We start from the raw sequence: 20,967 nt of genomic DNA, 5'->3' as shown, positions 1-20,967 counted from the left end.
GCAGTGAAGAGTGGGTGGGGGCACTCTACATTCTCTCTTCCCTCATCTACTGGCTAGACAGAGATTCCCAGGGGTAACTCTGAGCACCTAGGGTTTCAGAGAGCAGCAGTGTGGAAACAGCCATGACCTCTGATTCTAAGGAAAGCTGTCTTCTGCTGAACATTTGCATTAGAATTTACTATGTAAAAAAAAAAAAAATCTCTTTAGGATAATGAGGCTTGGGAGTTAGCTGATGTAATAGTAGCTTACCCCGACTATTGCAAGCAATGATTTTAGGTAAGGCAAAAATTGCTATTAGTTTAACTTTTGGTACTTTAGAGGAAATATTTATTTTGTGACATGCCGTTTTTAAAAGATTTTGTTTTCAATGTTGATTTTGTGATGTAACAGTGAAATGTGCATAGGCCTACATTAACTTTGGGGGTTTTTGATAAAGTGCTGTCTTGAAGTAAATGCAAAAAGCTTCATAGACATTTGAACTACAACTCAGAAGTTCACATATAATTACTTCCCATAATTTCCTGTATTAATACATAGCTCCTTTCTCCCAAACTCACAAATATATATTCAAGGGTGCAAGAAAAAAGGGGGGCTAACTATGTGAGATGATGGATTTGTGAATTAACTTGATTATGGTAATCATTTCAAAATGTACACATATATTAAATCATCACTTTGTACACATTAAACATATGCAATTTTTGTCAAGTACATGTCAGTAAAGCTGGGAAAAAATAAGATGATGAAAGAGTTTGAAATCAGATAATTGTTCTGATAATTTGAACTCAGGTAATTAAATCCAATTTTTTTATTTTTTTCAGATTTATTGAGATATGTTGAAAAATAAAATTGTAATATATTTAAAGTGTACACCGTGATGATCTGATTTATGTATACACTGTGAAAAGATTTTCATTGAGTTAATTATTAATAGCACATCTATCACCTCACATATTTATTTATTTATTTTTTGGTGAGAATACTTAAGATCAACTCTCAGCAAATTTCAGTTACATAATGCATATTATCAACTGTAGTCACCATGTTGCACAATAGATCCTCAAATGTTATTCATCTTATAACTGAAAGTTTGTATCCTTTCACCAGCCTCTTCCTGTTTCCCCCACACCCTTGACCTCTGGCAACCACCATTTTATTCTTTGTTTTTGAGTTCAACTTTTTTTTTTCCCCCTCAGATTTCTTAAATAAGTAAAACCATGTAGTATTTGTCTTTTCTGTCTGGCTATTTCACTTAGCCTAATGCCTTCCAGGTTCATCTTTGTTGTTGAAAATGGCAGAATTTTATTTTCCTTCAGGCTGAGTAATACTCCAGTAATACTCCATTATTTATATTAAACACATTCATTCATCTGTTGATGGGCTCTTAGGTTGCTTTCATACCTTGGCTATTGGGAATAATGCTACAATGAATGTGGCACTACAGATATCCCTTTGAGATAGTGATTTTGTTTCCTTTGGGTGTACACCCAGTAGTGGAATTGCTGAATCACATGGTATTCCTGTTCATAATTTCTTGAGAAACTGCCATGCCATGTGATACAGCACATTGATTCATTTGGAAATGTTGAACTATCCTAGCATCCCTGGAATAAATCCCAGTTGATCATGGTATCTGATCTTTTTACTGTGCTGTGGAATTGGTTTGTTAATATTTTACTAAGTTTTATGTCATCATATAGTTTTAACATTACCAATTAGTGTCCTTTCATTTCAGCTTGAAGAACTCCCTTTAACATTTTTCGTAAGTCCAGTCTATGTGATGATGAACTCTTTCATTTTTTAATTTATTTTTCTCTGGGAAACTCTCCTTTAATTCCTATGGACAACATTGCCCAGTAGAGTATTCTTGGTCAACAGTTCTATTCTTTAAGTACTTTGAATATATTATCCCACTCCATTCTGACCAACCAGTTTTCTGTTGAATAATCTGCTGGTTGCTTTATAAATAAATCATTTATCTGTTTCATAAAGATTAGATTTAGAGATTTTACTTTTTCTTCTTTTTTTGGTAATATATGTCCCTATTTCTTTATTTTCCTTGACTTTCTGTGTTGGTTTCTGCACATTAGACAAAACAGCTATCTCTCTCAGTCTTGACATACTGCTATCATATAGGAGATGAATCTTGTTGATCTGCCTGGTCCAAGCTCCTGGTTGCTTCACAAACCTTTTTGACTGTTCATGCTTCTATCTTTGTTCTTAGTGACTCACAATAGTAGAGTGTGGGCCAAAACATGTCAGTTTCCTAAAAGGGAGGACCATGGTCTGCACCTAGATGCAGGCTGATTAGAAACTAGACCTTGAAGTAGTACCTGGGAAAATATGCACTCCAGCCCCCTCCAGGGAAAGACTGGAAAGGGGCCATTTTGGTCTGTTCTCTCTGCGCTGAGCTCTGAGCAGATTTCTATGTACTAAGAACTATTTTTTCATTTGCTATAGTTTTATGGGGTTTCTGAATGCAAGCCCCACTAGCCTGCAGAGCTAGGTGATTTGGGGGGCCTGTCCCTCACATGTCAGCCATAAAAGTTGGGGTGCTAAGATGTGTGGTCTGAACCCTTTGTTTTTTGGGGGTAGTTAGAAGGTGCTGGTTTTCCTCCAATTGTATAGTACTGTGTTGAGTGTGGGGTTTGTGGTGAGAACATGCCTCAGTCTCTGCTATCCATTTTGATATGGGGATTTTCTCAGTCGCCTGACATGTAGGGTTCACTCAGCTCATTTCCGAATCCTTTTCAGAGGGAACTGATTCACACATAACTGTACATTCAGCACCTCCATTAGAGGAAGGAAATTCAGGAGCTTCCCCTGTCACCATCTTGGTCAGAGTCCCAAAATGTAAATCCATTATTTTGAGTCATTCACTTTGTGAAAGGGAGTTTGTATTTCCTGGTCTGTAATAACTGGATAGTTAAAATTTAAAAGTTATTCTGAAGGAAAAATAAGATGGTGGATACAAATGGCAAGCAGAGTGCTCAATAAATAAATTTCATTCAATAAATTTACCTGCTTGATTTGAAACAGCATCTCTTTCAAAGAATTAAATACAATTAAGTATAAAAGCAGTATTTCAGGCTGTAATCATATAGTCCATTTTCTTTCTGAGTACCAGTATTAAAATCTATTCAATTTTACCATTGTTGATTATGATTATTTTCATCTGGCTTTTATTTATGTCAATGATCTGATTAATTTGGAGATACATAGAGATTGAATTACTTTCAACATGAGTCCAAACAGGAGAAAGAAACCCAGAGTGTCTTGGACACTGTGGACATTTTATAGTATATAAAGATAATACTTGAATCTGTGACCTTCCAAAGTCTAGCATTTGTTCCCCAATCCACGTTTAAACAATACTTCCTATCTATCATGTAATTTAGAATTAAGAAAACTTCAAAGTTTTGGAGCTCACAATTCATCCAATAGGCTTTTCTCCCTGCCTGCTGACTGTCCCCCTTTCAACCCATCTCTCACATTGCTATAAGCAATATCTGCTGATCTCTACTTAAATCATATCAGCATATGCTTTTTGAGTCACAGATCTGTTTTTATGCTTGTAAATGTTTTGATCCTCCAGTGCATTTAGGATAATTTCTGGTCATTTCAGTGTAGCATAAAATGCTGTTGATAACCTGGCTTCAGTGTGCTGTCAGCCTACTAATAATGTCAGTTCCCTGGTTACTTGACACATGATTTGTTCTTTTAAAGATTTGATATCTACCAAAATATGCTGGAATCTTTAAAGGCCAAATGTTAAAAAGAAACTATAGAACATGATGCTTGAGAAAGCTTCAGGAATTCCAGCTTATAACATTCTTGGATTCCTGGAATTCCACAACAAAAAAAGGGATATAAGTTCAAAAAGGAACCAAGAAGGCCAGGAAGGATGTGTGGGAAGGATTTTAGTGAGGGACCAAAATAAATGTGTAAGAGAATATCATATATTTTGAAAAGCTTTATAATCCAGAAGGCCAATAAATCTGTCCAAAAAAATTGATGTACTTTTTTTTTCTTTATAGATTTTCTAGAAATATTGAGTTGTCGGAAAAGTCATGATGTATTTTCTCTATTTTCATTGCAAAAATGTGTCATGACTTTTCTGACAACCCAATAAGGCATTGAATGAAAATTTGCTAAAATTTGCTTAAGGAAACTTTCAACTTATACATGCTACTGCCTTCAGTCTAGAACTATGGGTTCAAAACCATGCTGTTATACAATATTTTTAATCTTCGCCCAGCTATCATAATAATTCAACAGAACATGTAATATATATTGGGTTGTCGGTAAAGTCATGACATATTTTTTCTATGTTTTTTGTTGCAAAAATGTGTCATGACTTTTCCAACAATCTAATAGTTTCTTGTACAGTGTGACCAGAGGTCAACTGGTCATTCATCTGCATGTCTGAGGTATAAAATATCTTTGTTGTATATCCCATGTGTTATGTTTCTCTCCTTGAATCTGCCTACTGTGTGAACAATGTACAGAAGCTCTAACTCTTTCAGAAAACAGTCTAACCAGGATAGAAGCAGAATTGTTTGTAGTCAAGCCCAAAAAAGCTACTGTTATCATTACATGCAATTTACAAGTGATCGTATGAATCATTTCAGCTTTATAAAAACTCAAGCCCCACTAAATAGATTTCTGACCATGAGCAGAAGATATTAACACATACTTTGCTATCTTTGATAATTTTCAAAGGTTTTAATGTTTTACAATGTATTTTTGTTTTGTTTTATATAGAAACACACTTAATTTCTTCTACAAACTAGTTTTTACAACTCTCATTGTACCTTTTCTCTCTGTTCCTTACTTCTAGTAACTCTTTGAGTTGTGAATGTCATAATATGGACTTGTCTCAGTTTCAGGTACCCAAAATCACTCGGACTTGAACACTTTTTAAAACAACTTCTTGTTGTTTTACTAATGTGCGTATTTTGATTGAATTGAAGTAATTGTAATCAATTTTAAACATGTCTCCAAAAATATAAATTATTTTTTATTATTTGTCCATAAATATGTTCAATAGCACGTATATTGAGTTAAATAAGGAATGTTGGTGGCATAAACATATTTATGGAGAAGTAGTGTTGGAAATTGAGAAATGAATCAGACATGATAGTTTGCCCAGACTAAAGCCTCCAGACAGTTTACAGGATGTGTCATCAGAACGGGGACTGGGGAGCAGACTGCTGGGCACCCTGATATGAGGAGAGGGAGCTGAGAGCTCAGAGGCAGCAAGTTGAGAATTGAAGGAGACAAATCTAAATGGAATCTGCAGGTCAAATTGCCCAGAGAACCAAAATTCAGAGAGAACTCCAGAGCCATACAGAGGGTTCGCATACAGTTTTCAGCTGAATAGTGAACAGCGCCTACATGGATGTTAACTACACATACTGAGGGAAGAATCACCAGAAAATATTAGAGGGAACATTGTCCCTCACGCAGGGTAAAAAATAATACCTGTTCCCACCAGCCAGACTAGAACACCTTGAGCATCATGGGACGTGATATGATGTACAGGCATGTCTCGTTTTATTGCACTTTGCTTCAGTGAGCTTCACAGCTATTTCGTTTTTTACAAATTGAAGGCAAGACCCTCCCAGCAAAACGATTACAACTTGCTTTATCATGGTTGTATGGAACCAAATTGTGGCATCTCCAAGGTATGCCTGTGAATATATAGCCCTAGCCTCAGTAGTATGGAAAAATTGGGTCTAGACTGAGCGGTGCTCCACAGTTGCCTAAACCTTAAAAGAAAGACCTAAAAAAATCAACATATTCTGAAGTAACTTAACTTTATCCCTTAACAAAGATCAATGATACTTATAGGAAAACAAAATATCTAGTACCCACTAAGGTAAAACTTATAGTAGCTGATATCCAATTAAAAATTGCAAGGCAAGCAAAGCAATAAGAAAACTTGACTCACACTGAGGAGAATAAGAAATCAATTGAAATTGTCCCAGACTTGACTTATATTTTATAATTTTCATACAAGGACATTAAATACTTACTAAAATTTTATTGCAAAGTTACAAAGATATTCAGGTAAAAAGAGTTGTCAGGATATATTTGTGTCAATCCTTTTTATTTGACTGCTAGTTTGAAAAGTAGTTCTAAGTTAAAATTTTAGAACATTAGAAGCATATCTTTATTATTTATATTTTAACATGCAGTTTTATACTTGATAATTTGGTTATCAATCTGATTATTGGTGAGCAGATAACTTTTTCTTTTTATCTACCGATCTATCCATCATATAGCTCTCTGTTTCTTTGGGATTTAACTTTACTTTGCATAAATTTGATATTCTCATAATTTTTGAGTAAACTTTTCTTGCTGTGGTTATTTTTCCACTGATATTTCTCTAAAGTCAATAACCACACATGTTCTTTGACTTCAAGAAATCATCCTCTCTTTTGGCTTTGGAAATTTCTTCATTTTTCTATTTTCTTTGCCTATTCTGGAATTATCAAATGGATACTAGAACTCTCTGATTGATGTTCCATGTTTTCTGAACTTTAATGTTGCATTTTCTAACATGTTACGTTTTGTTCTCTGTTTTGGAAATATTTTCAACTTTCTCTTCCAGGACTTCATCTTTTAAAAGATCTTTTGTTTTAGCTTTGATAATTAATTATCATAAATTGTCATTTTATGATTGTTCTACTGTATAACAACTTTTTCTTCTTCTTCTAACCTATTAAATTCATGATTGTCTAGAAAGTGTACAAACATGAAATTTTAAATTCTCACAAATCTGGGTGGGAATACCATTCTTCAATCATAGATTAGAGAAAGAACTGATCAGGGTTGAACTGACTTGGCTATCTATCAAAGGTAGAAATGCTGGAACATGTTTAGTCTGTGAAATAGGATCTGCCTAGAAAATGGGTGGGAATCTCATGGAAGATTCCATGATCATGGAATGATCCATTAGCAAGCAATACACAACAGGTTTTCATTAGAAAGTTGAAACTAATAGAAAATAATATAAATCTACATTTCACCGTACAAACATTACGGCTTTTTTTATAAAACTTATTTTGTTATGACATTATTTATAAAGACCTACTGTCTCTTACAAAAGTTATCATTATTTTTGTACTGAAGGAAACTGCAAAGTATTTAAATATATAGAAAAACCCAGAAATTAATGTAATAGACCTTGTGTTGCCATCAGCCAAATTATTGAACATTAATATTATATCATGTTTAGTTCAACTATTTATTTTTAAAATACATATCACTTGTAGTATAGCTATAGCAATCCTTAAACCCTTCTTTCATTCCCTGCAGCAAACCTAGGAATACCATGTATCTTTTGTTATGTAAAATTATTCTTTTGCATTAAATTCTGGTACTGATAATTTGGGGAATCTTGTTGTATTTCCCTTTGGGTCCCTACATTAATTCCTTAATGTAAAATACTTCCTTAATTAATAGTGCATATAGATGATAGCTCTTTATTTCTCCTTTGTTGGATTACATTGCTTTTTCCATTAAATAGCATCTTAAATCCTACACGCGTGAGAATTCTCTGAAGGACTTTTGCAAAAAGTCGTCTTTCCATTGCAAATGTTCAAAGTATCTTCTTGAATAAGTACCATTGTCCTGTGTCAGATTTAATAGATTTTCTTCATCGCCCCCTGGTGCATGTTTGGCTGAGACAAGTTTTCCTTCCAGCTGTTAATCCAACTCTGATGAAAACTCAAACCAAATTGACAACCTAATAGAAACAGAGATAGATGGTGAAATTCTCGTGTCTTCTTTCTCTGCAAAAGTGACTGATAAAAAAAATATAGGCTTCCTTTGGAGTTCAAGGAGACATGATTTGGTGTTTTATTTCCCAGGGGTCAGCATGTTATGGGTTAGATTTTTTTTTCCCCCTTTGAGGAACTCCATCCTATTTATGAATAATACCTTTTGAAACCCCAGCCTTCATTTGATATAAAAATAAAGGCAGCACATTTACAGAAAGGTTATGCGTATGTCACAGAAATCCGCTGGCCTATATTCTATCCCTTTACAATCGGCTCTGGCTGAATGAACATCACTCATCCAACTTTATCTCACACTACAAATGTGCTTAAGAGCTTATTACCAAGCCTAATTCCCGATTCCCTGCTACATTCTGAGCAGCAGGAAAGGTAAAGTCTCATCACATTTAGTAGCTTTGTTTCCTCCAAAATTGTGGAATACTAAACATTGATGATTGTTCTCCTTTCTTCCCAGTGATACATGATATATCTGCCTACTTGACTGCTTATGTATTTCTATTAAGCCTGGATACATTATTTACTTAAAACTATTAACACCAGAATATTTTGGGACTATGTAATAGTTTTAACATGTGTTTATCATTTATCATTTAACATTTCTTTTCAAAGATCCTTTAGCAATTGGAATTATATGAGAAATTATTTCCAAAAGTGAATGTACATCCCTTCCAATATAAGATACCTTTCATGTGAGTTGTCTGTACTTTGTCAGTATAACAAAGTTATTTATTTATTGAGAAGTGAAAGTTTGTGGCATAAATATCTCATCAGAGCAGGAGAGAGCTAATAAATAAAATGAATCACATTTAAATTAAGAAGTAAGACTCAATACCTAATTTAGGTTTAGAAGCAAACAGCAATAGATATATTTAAGAAAAACATTTCAGGATTTTACTGGAATTGTAATGTTGTAACAAGCCCACCATTGATTAAAAGAAAGATTTTCACAGAGTTATATATTGTGAAAATCTATTCCAAGCTAATGGCTTTCTCCACTGAATTTTCGTGAGATGTTGAACATTTATTATAATAGTCTTTATGTTTTATTATGGCTGTTTATGGCTTAATACCACATTAATATCTTACTTCATTTCTACTTACAACCAAAGCTTATGTAAGGAATAGCCAGCTAAGTAGCTACCTAAGGCATCAGCTATTAAGGCGTATGAAACAATTTCTAAAATAAATTAGAATTATTATCCAGCTAACTCGCCTCACCCATATGTCACCCCTCTCATAATAGCAAAACGTGTGAGTATATTGGTTTTGTTCCAGTACAGTCTTTGAGGGGCCAATACCAACTATCTGATTTGTATTTTGCAACAAACAAATACTAATTAAAGGCTGTGGTTACAGGCACAGCCATCAACATTTTAATAAGAATACATCAGTCACTTGTAGGTAACAGGTAAATTCTATTAATAAAAGGAATCAGCACTTGTTGCTGCATCTACTGAAAGAATGAAGACAATTGTCAGCATCAGACTGCCGACATTCCAGAAAATGTTGGCCTCTCTCTGAAGGGCCTCACGGTAATTGTAAAGGCCCCACAGGACTTCAGTCACATCAGTGGAGAGCTCATTCTCCTTGAAAAGAGAAAAAAGCTCCAAGTTGACAAACGATGGGCAATTAGAAAGGGACAGGCTATGGTCCAACATTCTATAGTCACATCCAGAACACGATGGGGTGGTGGGGGGGTGAGGGGCGTGTTGCACTGGGCTTCCTTTCCAAGATGGCATCCACATGTGCTCACTTCCCCATCCATGTCGTTACTCAGGAAAAAGGGTGTCTTGTTCAAATCTGAAATTTCTTGGGTAAAAAAGGTATCCGCCGGGTTTGGATGAAACCAGATATTGCTTGTTCGGCATCTCAAGCTCAACAAGATGAGTTAATTCTTGAAGGAAACGACATTGTACTTGTATCAAATTCAGATGCTTCGATTCAGCAAGCCACAGCAGTTAAAAACAAGGATATCAGAAAATTTGGGGATGGCAACTATGTGTTGAGAAAAAGAGCAGTTCAGCAGGCTGATGGACATAATATCTGACTTGCCCAGCTATGGAAAAAACAAGACACTACCGCATGATTCCTAAGACCTATGTGACATTTTAAAGATGTGATAAAAGCCCTCTATTGGGGTGGGGGGGGGGAAGAAATGGATGTCTGTTGTTTGTTACAGTACAACTGCTCAAAAAGATGTTATTAATTACTTAATTTAAACATGTATACACTTTTTTCATTTACTCATCAAATGTTATGGAACACACATACTGTTCTGGACACTTTTCAAGAATCTGGACATGTCAGAAAACAAGAAATAGCACATGGAATTGACTGGAAGCAAACATATGAGGAGACTATTAAATATTTGAGAAACTATTAAATACTCACACTTTCTTATAGACATGCTCTGTCAGAATTAACAGAAGCTCTCTGAGGCCTAGTATCCTGGTGTGTGGGAGGGGGAGCCTACAGAAAAGGCGAACTCCAGCCTAAACCATTCAACACCTCCCTTCAACCCACCAGGGAGCAGCCAGAGCCTAGGTTTTGGAACATTTTTCATGAATTGATCGCCATAGAGAAGCATGAGCTACATAGAAGTAACTAAAAAAATGAGGGGTATAACTACTATGAAAAAAAAATAACGCAAATTAAACTGAATAACCCATATCACAATAAAATTTGACAACAAAAATAGGTCACCACGTCAAATTAAATATGTAAGTATTCTCAGTGAGAGCAGATAGGGTATATGTTTCAGAAAAATTAAGTGGAAATACATAATTTGAATATATAGATTGATGTTAAAGATTCAATAGATCATAAGTATGCATACAAAAAAGTAATAAAGAGCCACAAAATTAGGCCAAAACAACTAAAAGAGGAAAATAATAGAAAATAATACAGATAATCTTGAAGTGATGGACAAAAATTAAAACACCAACATCTGAATAATGGGAGTTAAAAATACAAACAGGTTAAGCATTTACATAAGTATACCGAGAATGTAGAAAAATGAAAAGAAGAATCTCTTCCAGGGAATGGATCTTTTATATAACTTATAAAATCAAATGAATGCAAAGCATCATGGCTGCCATGACTTTTCAGCCTGCTGGATAATTAATGTGCATTTAAATATAAATCAAACATTTTATTCTTCCATAGCTACATTTCAGAGTGCAAGAAGTAGAATTACAGTGGCAGTAGACATAGGACATTCATGCTCTGATTATTTGTATATAATTTTTCAAATATCATGAACATATTCAGCTTAATGTGGATGTATTTTTTAATCTAAAATGAACTGATCGGGTGTTAGAGGGAAAAATTCATTTTCATTTTAGGGACCATTATTTGTCTTTCAAATGGGTGCTAATTTGCCTTGAATAAGAAGACTGCACTGACAGACATAGAGGCAGGAGTTTTCTTTTTGGCCATATTCAGAAAGAAGAAAAATGGTAGAAGGATTTTTGAAGCCTTGTGAGGATGGATTCCAATACTAGTATTGACAGAAACCTCTAAATGATGTTAAATAACATGTCATTTTGATACCTACAAGAATTGCCTGGTGACAAATTTTAAGACAATTTTTGGCATTTAGTGTAAAGTAGAAGTAAAGGTTTTGTTTTGTTTTTTGTTTGTTTGAATGTTTTTGCTTTTAAAAAATGATGCCCAGTAAATCTAGTTGGTTTTTTTTTTTCAACTTTTTTCCAAAATTGTTTTGCACTTTTTAATCATATAGATCCTACATGAATGTATTTTTTAGATTTATAGCTAAGTATTTGATGTTGTGATGTTATTGTAAATGGCCTGTTTTTTAACTTTCTGTTTACAATTGCCTATTGTGTTTATAGAATCAATAGGTTTTGTATGACGTTGTATTCTGTGAAAATGCTCAATTTGGTTATCAGATTTAGTAAAGTTTAAACAGATTATTTGAGGCTTTTTATGTAGACAATCCTGTGGTATGTGAATAGAGGTAATTTGATGTCTTTCTTTCTGATATTCATATGATTTTTCTTCCTTTTGCTAAGATGAGTTTTCGGAGGAATGATATGTCTGTTTTTGTCTGGGGTCAGGATAATGTTAGCCTCTTTACATTAGTTGGCAAGTCTTCTCTTTTTTTTGAAACTTTTGATAACAATGGGTATTATTTCTTTCTTAAATATTTAAGGGTATTCACTAGAGAAGCTATCTGGACATGAGAATTTCTTTGTAGGTGTACAGACTTTTTCCCCTTGTAATATTCCTTAGTAGATTCCACCTTTTCTGACTTAATACTGCACTAATGCTTTCTTTTGATTAATGCTGCATGACATGTATACATATATATTCTTTTTTAATAATAAAATTTCAACCATTGTATGTATTTGTATTTGAAGTGTGATTCTTATAGACAGAATATAGATAGAAACATTTTTATACAAATTAGTATGAATAAATCACCTACTCTTTCTTTTTTTTTCGTGTGGGAGTTGAACTGGCAACCTTGCTGTTAAGAGCACATGCTCTATGTACTGAACCATCTGGGCAGCAGCTCAGCTCAAGGTGCTGAGTTCAGTCCCAGCTGCGGGTGGGCATAGCCCACCATCGAACAGGCAGTCTTGTCATTAGGAGCACATGCTCTCACCAGCTGAGCCATCCTGCCACCTGTTGGCAGCTCAGTGGCAGCTCAGCTCAGGCACAGCTCAGGCGAAGCTCACTAGCCCATGTGGGAATTGAACCAGCGACCCTGTTGCTCAGAGCTCATGCTCTTAAGCAAAGTCTTAACCAACTGAGCGACTCGGCCGGCCCTTAAATCACTTACTCTTAATGGAATTTTTTAAATAGTTAGATTAAAATTGATCTTGAGAATTGTATACTGTTTATTCCACTTTTTTTCTTTTTTCCTCTTTTTACAGATATTTCATGATTATCTTTATATTTTTTTATCTAGGGTTAACCATATGCTCCTGTAATGTATCAAAGTGTAGATTTAAAGAATATTGCACTTCTTCACATGTAATATGTACAGTTACAACAGCATATTCTTAATTCTTCCTTCTATCTTTTGTGCTATCGCTGCTATACATTTTACTTTTCATATGTTTCACACAACACATTGGTATTATTTTTGTTTTAACTATTTAATTTTCATTTAGAGGTGTTAAAAATGAGAAAAATGCATTTTATATTCACCTTTATTTTAACTACTGATCATCATTTCTTCCTGAAAATTCACATTGCTGTTTAATTTTTAATTTCTTCTGCCTGATGAACTTCTTTTAACCTTGTTGTAGGGCAGATATCTTGGCAATGGGTTTTCTTAGTTTTTGTTTGCCTGAAAAATATTCAATTTCTATATTTTTGGTGACACGTTTTCACTATACATAGAAGTTGGCATTGGCAGTGATTTTATTGTTCTTTCAGCATTTTGGAGTGTTAATCTATTATTTTATGACTTAAACATTATTCCTTTGTATGGATAATGTATTTTATTCTCAAGCTGCTTTGGGATTTTCTGTTAACCTTTAATGTACAATAATGTGATTGTGATGTGTGTGCGTGTATATGTGTGTGTTGATATTTATTCTCTTTAATTCACCCAGCTTCCTCTATCCATGGTTTGATTTCATTCATTGTTTTTGGAAATGTCTTAACCTTATATCTTCTAATTTTTTTTCTACTGTATTTTCTCTTTTGCTTCTAGGATTCCATTTACTACTATGTTAAGTTGTTTGAAATTTCCCCAGTTTATAGAAACTCTAATTTTGTTAATTTGCATAATTTGCATATTATTTTTTCCTTGGTGTTTTAGTGTGGGTAACTTCTATTTACCTATCTTCATTGATTCTTCAGCTGTATCAAGTCTACTGATCAGCCCATCAAAGGGACGTTTCATCTGTGCTACCCTTCTTAACATTTCCATTTGATTCTTTCTTACACTTTCTGTTTCTCTGTGAAATTTCCCAACTGTTGTTCCACGCCCAACATGTCTTCTACATTAGCACAGTAGTCATAGTTATTTTACATTCCCTGCCTGTTCCTAGATCATATCTGAGTGTGCAATTTTTACTTTGTATTTATAACTGGAAACGTGTATGCATATTATGCTAGTACGTTAGTGGGGGGAGTTGAATTAATCTATTCAAGAATTGAATACAGTGTGAATTTTGTTATTTATTTTATTTTTTTTAGCTGAGTCATCTTGCCACCTATTGGCAGCTCAGCCGCAGTTCAGCTCAGGCCAGGACTCGAACCGCTGTTGCTCAGAGCTCGCACTCTTGAGCAAGCTCTTAACCAATTGAGCCACTTGGCCGGCCCCTTGAACTTTGTTATTACAATGCACCATTGGCTTCAAAGTCCTCCATTGTTACCGGGTCCTTAGGGTGGTATTTGGTTTGCTGAAGAATTTTTCTTAATGATTCTTCTCTGCTTTAGACTTTCTCTGCGTGCCTGTCCGTCAAAACAGGTCTCTCTCTATGCAGTTTCTTCTCTCTGAGCAGTAGACTGCTGGGGCTGGCTAGCCTGGTTATGGCAAAGGAGTATCTATTGTTCCACCTCCTAGGGAGCCATTGTGTTCCTGGGTCTCAGGACTGGTCTATGTGATCCACCCCCTCCTCCATTGAAAGAAGAACTCTATTTTAGGAGACCTGAAGTGGTGTTTTGCTCCCCGCAACCCAGGATTAAAGCACTTTCTCATCTTCCCCTTTTTCCAGTCTGCTTTGGGCCTTCACATGTGCCCAGGTGGCACCCGAGCTGCTGCCATCCCGCCATGGCGTAGTGCCTCCTTTCCCTCCTACCAGGACTGCACCACGTGCAATGCTTTCTCCCGTCTTCAGCACCATCCCTAAGATTTCTCATGATCACCCTAAAGAAGAGCCTGTGGAAAGACTCCTCTTATGTGTGCACCCCCCAAGGGTTCTATGCTTTATGCTTTCATTCTGACTCACACTTCGCATTTGCCACCTTGTGACGAATTTCACTGTTTCTTTACTCACTTTGTTCACACTGCACGGTTACTGAGCGCTAACTCCACACCAACAAGGAGGCTAGAATCAGGGGGATGCAATATTAAGTAAAATGAAGTATTCCAATTTTAATACCAGCTTTTCTCAATCTCACCTTCATGTTAGAGCTTCCGTGTGTTAACCTAAAAATCAAATCCAAAAGTAAGAGGCAACAGGCATTTATTTGCGGTTGCAGCATTACAATTACAGGGCACAGATTCAGGCAGAAACCCAAATCGTCTCCGAATTACAGGGTGAAGGCAAGGGAGGTTTATGAGAAAAGGAAGGAAATAATTGCATATTGGCTTTCACAACTGAGTTCCTCTTTAGCTGTACCTGGCTAATTACTGATTCTATCTTCAGAAGGAACGTTCTCAATCAGGAGTCCCTCTGGTCAGAATGTCTGCTGGCCTGCTAGGTCTGCGAGCAGATGGTTATAAGACAATATTGCCGTGGCCCTGTCCAGAGGTTATGTTGCCCAGTTCAAATATTCCAGGTCAGATTCAAGGAGCGAGACATGGAAGCCACTCCTCTGGAATGACCGCTCTGACTCTTTTTTAAAATGGCTCCATTTATGTCAGCTTTTCACACAGGTCTCTAGGTGTCTCCAATCAGCATCCAAAATTAGATAAACTAGATTTTCTGGAGATGGGATCCATGTAATAGCAATTTGGAAAGCTCCCCACATAATTCTATTATACAACCAAGGCTGACCACTAGGCACTCTGCAATCCTACCTCATGGAACTTCTGTTTCTCTCCATTTAGCACTGAGGGCTTTATCAACATATGCCTTACTGTATGATAGCATAGCTGCCTCCTGGAAAGAAGGCATTTATTACATTAAAAATGGTAAACAAACTTTTACAAATAGTTCTTTCTTTCTGTAACTGTGGTTCAATGTTGTTTACCTGGTGGATCAATTTTTATTATCTGTTATCTATTCATTTCAAATTAAGGAAAACTCTGCTTCTGTGTGTTGAATTGATGGGGTGATATTTATGGGATGATAAACAAATTACCAGACACTGTCCCTGATTTCCCAAGGTGAGCTCCAGGCATTTCTAGCAAGAAGGCTTTTTACATGTATTGTACCTAGCTATTTAGACAAAGAAAAATAGAAGGCGGATTCACAGGATCACCAATACTGTAAACCCTGTTCTTGAGCCAATTATTTCCCTGGAGGTCTTTAGATAACACAGGTTTAGAAGACAAAAGAAAACAAAGGCCTATTGTTTCTTGCAGGGAACTGGCCTAAACGTTCAAGCAAGGTAAAATTCTAGTGAGATACAAGACAGCCCTCTTTTACTCTGTCCTGTTGGAACAGATTGACCTAAATCACAGCATTGTGAGTCCATTGCTTTCTCCACATTAACATCTCTGGTTTTTCCGCTCCAAGTGGCAGGAACCCAGGCCTGAGAAGAAGCAACAAAAATGATAGCAAGAGGCCTCATTGGCCTAATACAGGCTGATCATGCATGATCTTTGGTATTCTTTTCTCTACTTTGCTACTTTTTATCACTCAAAACACAGATGCATTAGCACATTCTACATTTAATACTTTCAGGAAACTAAAGTTTATAACTGCTCAGGCTTACACATGCAGACAGGTCACAAGGGATCAGGAAATTCCAATTATTGAGCAAGAATAAAGGGAATTTTGCTTGCAAATTTTCAAAGGGAAGTCCGAGTACTAACCCAAGTATGACCAACCCAAGTATGACCAGAGAGCCCTTCTCCCATCTGACTGACTCTCATCCGATTTCGAGGGAACAAGTCTGCCTATAGATTAAATGACTTCACGGCCATAAGGATATCATGCACAGTCACAAAAATATAAAACTGGTTTTAAACTCCTGCCTTATCTCAATAAGCTGCACAGAGGGAAGGTTATGAAGGTCCTTAAGTAAGACTCATTTATTAAGTTAGAAAGCTGCAAGGTTAACCCTGCAAATATTTTATCACCATTATGGAAGCAAAGTAATCCGATCAATCTTCCCGCTTAAAAAATTAATAAAAGTGCCAAGTAAAATCTGTTTAAAAATATTTTAATGCATTGTTAAGCTGGAAATAAGAAACCCTCAGAGATCAAAACAAAGTAAAAGTGGAAATCTTATCAGTGAAGGGGAGATTATTAAAAATACCAAGCAAATGTTGAGACACAACCAAATAGACCATCTAGAAAAAAACAATTGTTGAAATTTAAAATTACCCATATTATTTAACAACAAATTGAACACAAACATAACTAAGAAAAAAGACTTAGTAAACTGAAAGTAAAACTGAAAATATTTTTCTAAAAGTAGAAAAAGTCACAGAATGTATGGATAAGAAATGAAAAGTAATTAGAGTTAAAACACTTTATGTCTTATTTGAATGTTGATGATGAGGAGAGAGAGAAAAGAAGCAATAATTTAAGGGATAATAAATGAGAATATTCAAGAGTTAATTTTTGAAATGGACATTGAAGATCATATTAACAAAACCCAACAAATAATCAGTAGGGCATGTTAAAAGTAAACAAACAAACATACATACCTAAAAAGATAAGACAGGTTATATATGAAGAAATAATATTTATTCTAACTGTAGACTTTCCCACAAGAAAACGGGAGCCAGAGAAAGGGAGGGAAACTTTCTCAACGTGCTGATTTAAAAAATATGGCAGCCTGACGTAAGTAGAGCTACTCCTGCTCGCTTTCGGTTTCTGTTTGCCTGGAATACCTTTTCCATCCCTTTACCTTGAGGCAACGGGAGTCCTTAAAGCTGAAGTGAGGTATTTCTCCCTCCCGCGCTGAGCCTGCAGTGCTCCCGGGCCTACAGGGCGTGCCCCCCAGGTGCAGCCCCTCTCTCAGCGCTTGGAGGCCCCCACCCCCACCCCCACCCCTCAAACTCCTGATCAGGTGCTGTCCTTTTGCCTTTCCTCCTTGCAGTGGGGTCCAGCTGTGGCCTGGTGGTTGCATCCCCGTCGGGAGGCCACTGGTCGGATTCAAGATGACCAAAGCGGAACCTTTTCCCAAAAAGGTTTAACTGAGTGAAACAGACTTCAAAGTGATGGCGCGAGACGAATTAATTCTAAGATGGAAACAGTATGTGGCATACGTGCAAGCTTTGGAGGGCAAGGACACAGATCTTAACTCTAATGATGTAACTGGCTTAAGGGAGTCAGAAGAAATACTAACGCACCAGCAGCAAGTATCTGCACGCAGGGAAAAAAACATCTTAGTAATTCGACAAGCATCCAAGGAGCAAGAAATGCAAGAGTGTACTACTCAGATCCAGTACCTCCAGCAAGTCCAGCACCCTAGTGTGGCCCAACTGAGACCAACAATGGTAGACCCAGCCATGAACTTGTTTTTCCTAAAAATGAAAGGTGAACTGGAACAGACTACAGACAAACTGGAATAAGCCCCAAATGACCTGAGTGCCTGCAAGTTTACATCTGACAGGTAAACAAATCACACACCCCCAGTTGAGACTTCCCAGATGGTCCCACTATGAGACAGCTGTGGCAGGACAGCCATGTACTTGTTTTCACACCAAGACTCAGACTTTTTGAGCCAAAAAAAGCCACATTCTTAGACTATCCAGCTTGTAATGGTTAGCGTAAATCTTACCAGATGAACCTTGTGTTTCAACTTTTTTCTCTTCCCCCTACCCTTGCTTCAGAGGCCCGACGGCGTCAGATCATTCTGAAGAAGTGGCCACCTCTGAAAAATTCCCCTTCTAGAATGTGTAGACATTTGGGAAATGTTTCTGTTTGAAGAAAATAGAGGGAGAAACAGAAGTCTTAAGTCTGTGGCACACTGTGTCTTCAGACAGTTTGGAGAAAAGAAAACCTAGAGGTACAAAATCATGAATTGAACATGTAAAATTCCAGTAAAATGTAAACATGGAATGCATCGCTCTTAACCTGGAGCACAGTGACTTAGAGACACTGTATATATCAGCTTTGCCAATAAGACTGTGGACTTGTGATTGTTGTTGAACTTCTGGATCAAAACTCAATTGAGGTGAATTTTGCCTTTAAAGGGTTTATTTCCTAAGAAACAACTTAATAGCTATGAGAGAACCAACTAATAGATGTCAATACAAGTAGTTCATGTATTTAACCATTTAGTTTGGGGCTCTGTATTACTTGATGGAGCCTTAAATCAATGTGGTTTTAATCAATGGTTTGTTCTCTGAATGGTTGCAAATACTGTAGATAATCTTATTGAGGACTGTACAACATGAAGGTGTGGTATCAAACTTGAGGTTTTAAACTGTTTGAAGCATTATAAACATTCATTTCACAACTAGATTGCATAAGGATATTGGCTGTCATGAGACTCACTACGTTATTTTATTTTATTTTATTTTTAGTAATGAAATTGATTAAATCCCCGTTCCATTTAGCAGGCACATGTTGAAAGAGAATTGTCGTTTGTGTTAAGGGGAGAATGTGTCCCTTCAGTGTATTTGGGCCTTTTGTATTGCACTCTTGATATTCAATTAAATGTGCCTTGAAAAAAAAAATGCTGACGTGGGTGGCTTGTGGGCAGCACGTACCTAGCGGAGTCTTGTTATTTTGTAATCTATTCAGCCACTCTATGACTTTAAACTGGAGAATTTAATACACTTATATTTAAAGTAATGATTGATAAGTGAGGACTTACTAATGCTGCCTCATTATTTTCTGGCTGTTTTCTAGTTTCTTTGCTCCTTTCGTCCTCTCTTGCTTTGAGTATTGACAATTTTCCATTGTAGCATGCTTTGATTCCCTGCCCCCTGTCTTTTGTGTATCTACTGTAGGTTTGTGTACTTGACATTTGCTAAGAGAGTAGAATTTAAGCATTCTCATCACACCCACACAGAAATAACGGTAACTATGTGAGGTGATGGAGGCGATAACTAACCTGACTGTGGTGACCATTTCACCGAGTGCAGCTATGTCAAAACATCACTTTAAATGTACACAATATTATTTGTCAATTATACATCAATAAAGTTGAAAAATAAAAAAATAAATTATATATATGTGTGTGTATGTATATATATATATATATATATATATATATATATATATATATATATATATATATATATATATATATATATTATGTCAGCCTGGCATGTATACAAAGTAAAGTTATCTTTCAAGGAAAAAGGCAAAAGAAAGATATCTTTCAATGCCAAGGTAGCATTCCCCACCACAGGTGATTACTAAGATAGGGCAGGCTCCCTGGGTAGACAGGAGCCCCCAGAGTCCTTGTGACTCCGAGGGTCTGGGAAGAACCCTAACATCCCTGTGACTGAATAAGGAATGGGAGGTTGGCTGAGGTGGGGTCAAAGCAGACGTGCTGCACTGCAAGTTCCTGGTTAAAAAATGAGGCACACCTCAAGAAGGGGGTACACTGTCTACTGCTGAGGGCAGTTGGGGAAACAGGCAAACAAACACGCAAACGAAAATGGCTTTTACTCTGAGAAGCAACTGGGTCAGCACTAATTGTGAGAGTTGGAAAATGCTGGGGAGAGTGGTGGCTGTGACTACAGATGGAACAGCATATAAATGCTCTCCGCTTTTATCAGACTTACCAGATAAGGCGCTTAGACACTAATCCTGCACAATTCCCCAGGAGCCCAGCTGTGACTGCTCCAGAGGCAGCTACAGGAGAAAGAAAGGGATTTTGAACTCGATTTTGACTGAAATAATAATCCTAAATGACCAGTTAACCACTGCATTACACTGAACACATCAAAATCCCCCTTAAATGACCATAATTTGTACACCAAAGCAATCAGACTTTTTAAAAAGAAATTGTAACAATAAAGTGTAACTACTATATTCACAGTTCTGTGACTTTAAGTTTTACAACGGGTATAACTTTATAATGTAAAGATAAATTCTGTCAGAAAAGTGAAGGTCTGAGCTTTAGTGATATGCTCAAGGTATCCGGTTGAAAGAAAATAGACAGGGCCTTCATTTAACAACTTAGCAGTTAATCAAAGTTAGAATTTGACTCAAACTCCACAAAGGGCTTTCCGCTCATAATCAATGTGTAGCACAATCCTTTGCACATTGTAGATAATCAATAAATATGGAGGAAGTTGGATCTCACAGTTGTAAGGTTATATACCGGGGTGCCAAAAAAATGTATACACATGACTTGCATTCATCTTTGGTTATCGGTA

At 36.3% G+C, this 20,967-nt stretch overlaps 1 pseudogene; it reads left to right on the top strand.

The window, feature by feature from the left end:
- The first annotated feature begins 17,787 nt into the window (after positions 1-17,787).
- Positions 17,788-18,523, top strand: LOC109372548 (pre-mRNA-splicing regulator WTAP-like; annotated as a pseudogene).
- The last annotated feature ends 2,444 nt before the right edge of the window (positions 18,524-20,967 follow it).

Source organism: Hipposideros armiger, unplaced genomic scaffold, assembly GCF_001890085.2.
Source record: "Hipposideros armiger isolate ML-2016 unplaced genomic scaffold, ASM189008v1 scaffold_642, whole genome shotgun sequence".
NCBI lineage: Eukaryota > Metazoa > Chordata > Mammalia > Chiroptera > Hipposideridae > Hipposideros > Hipposideros armiger.
This window is presented reverse-complemented; position numbering and strand designations above follow the sequence as displayed.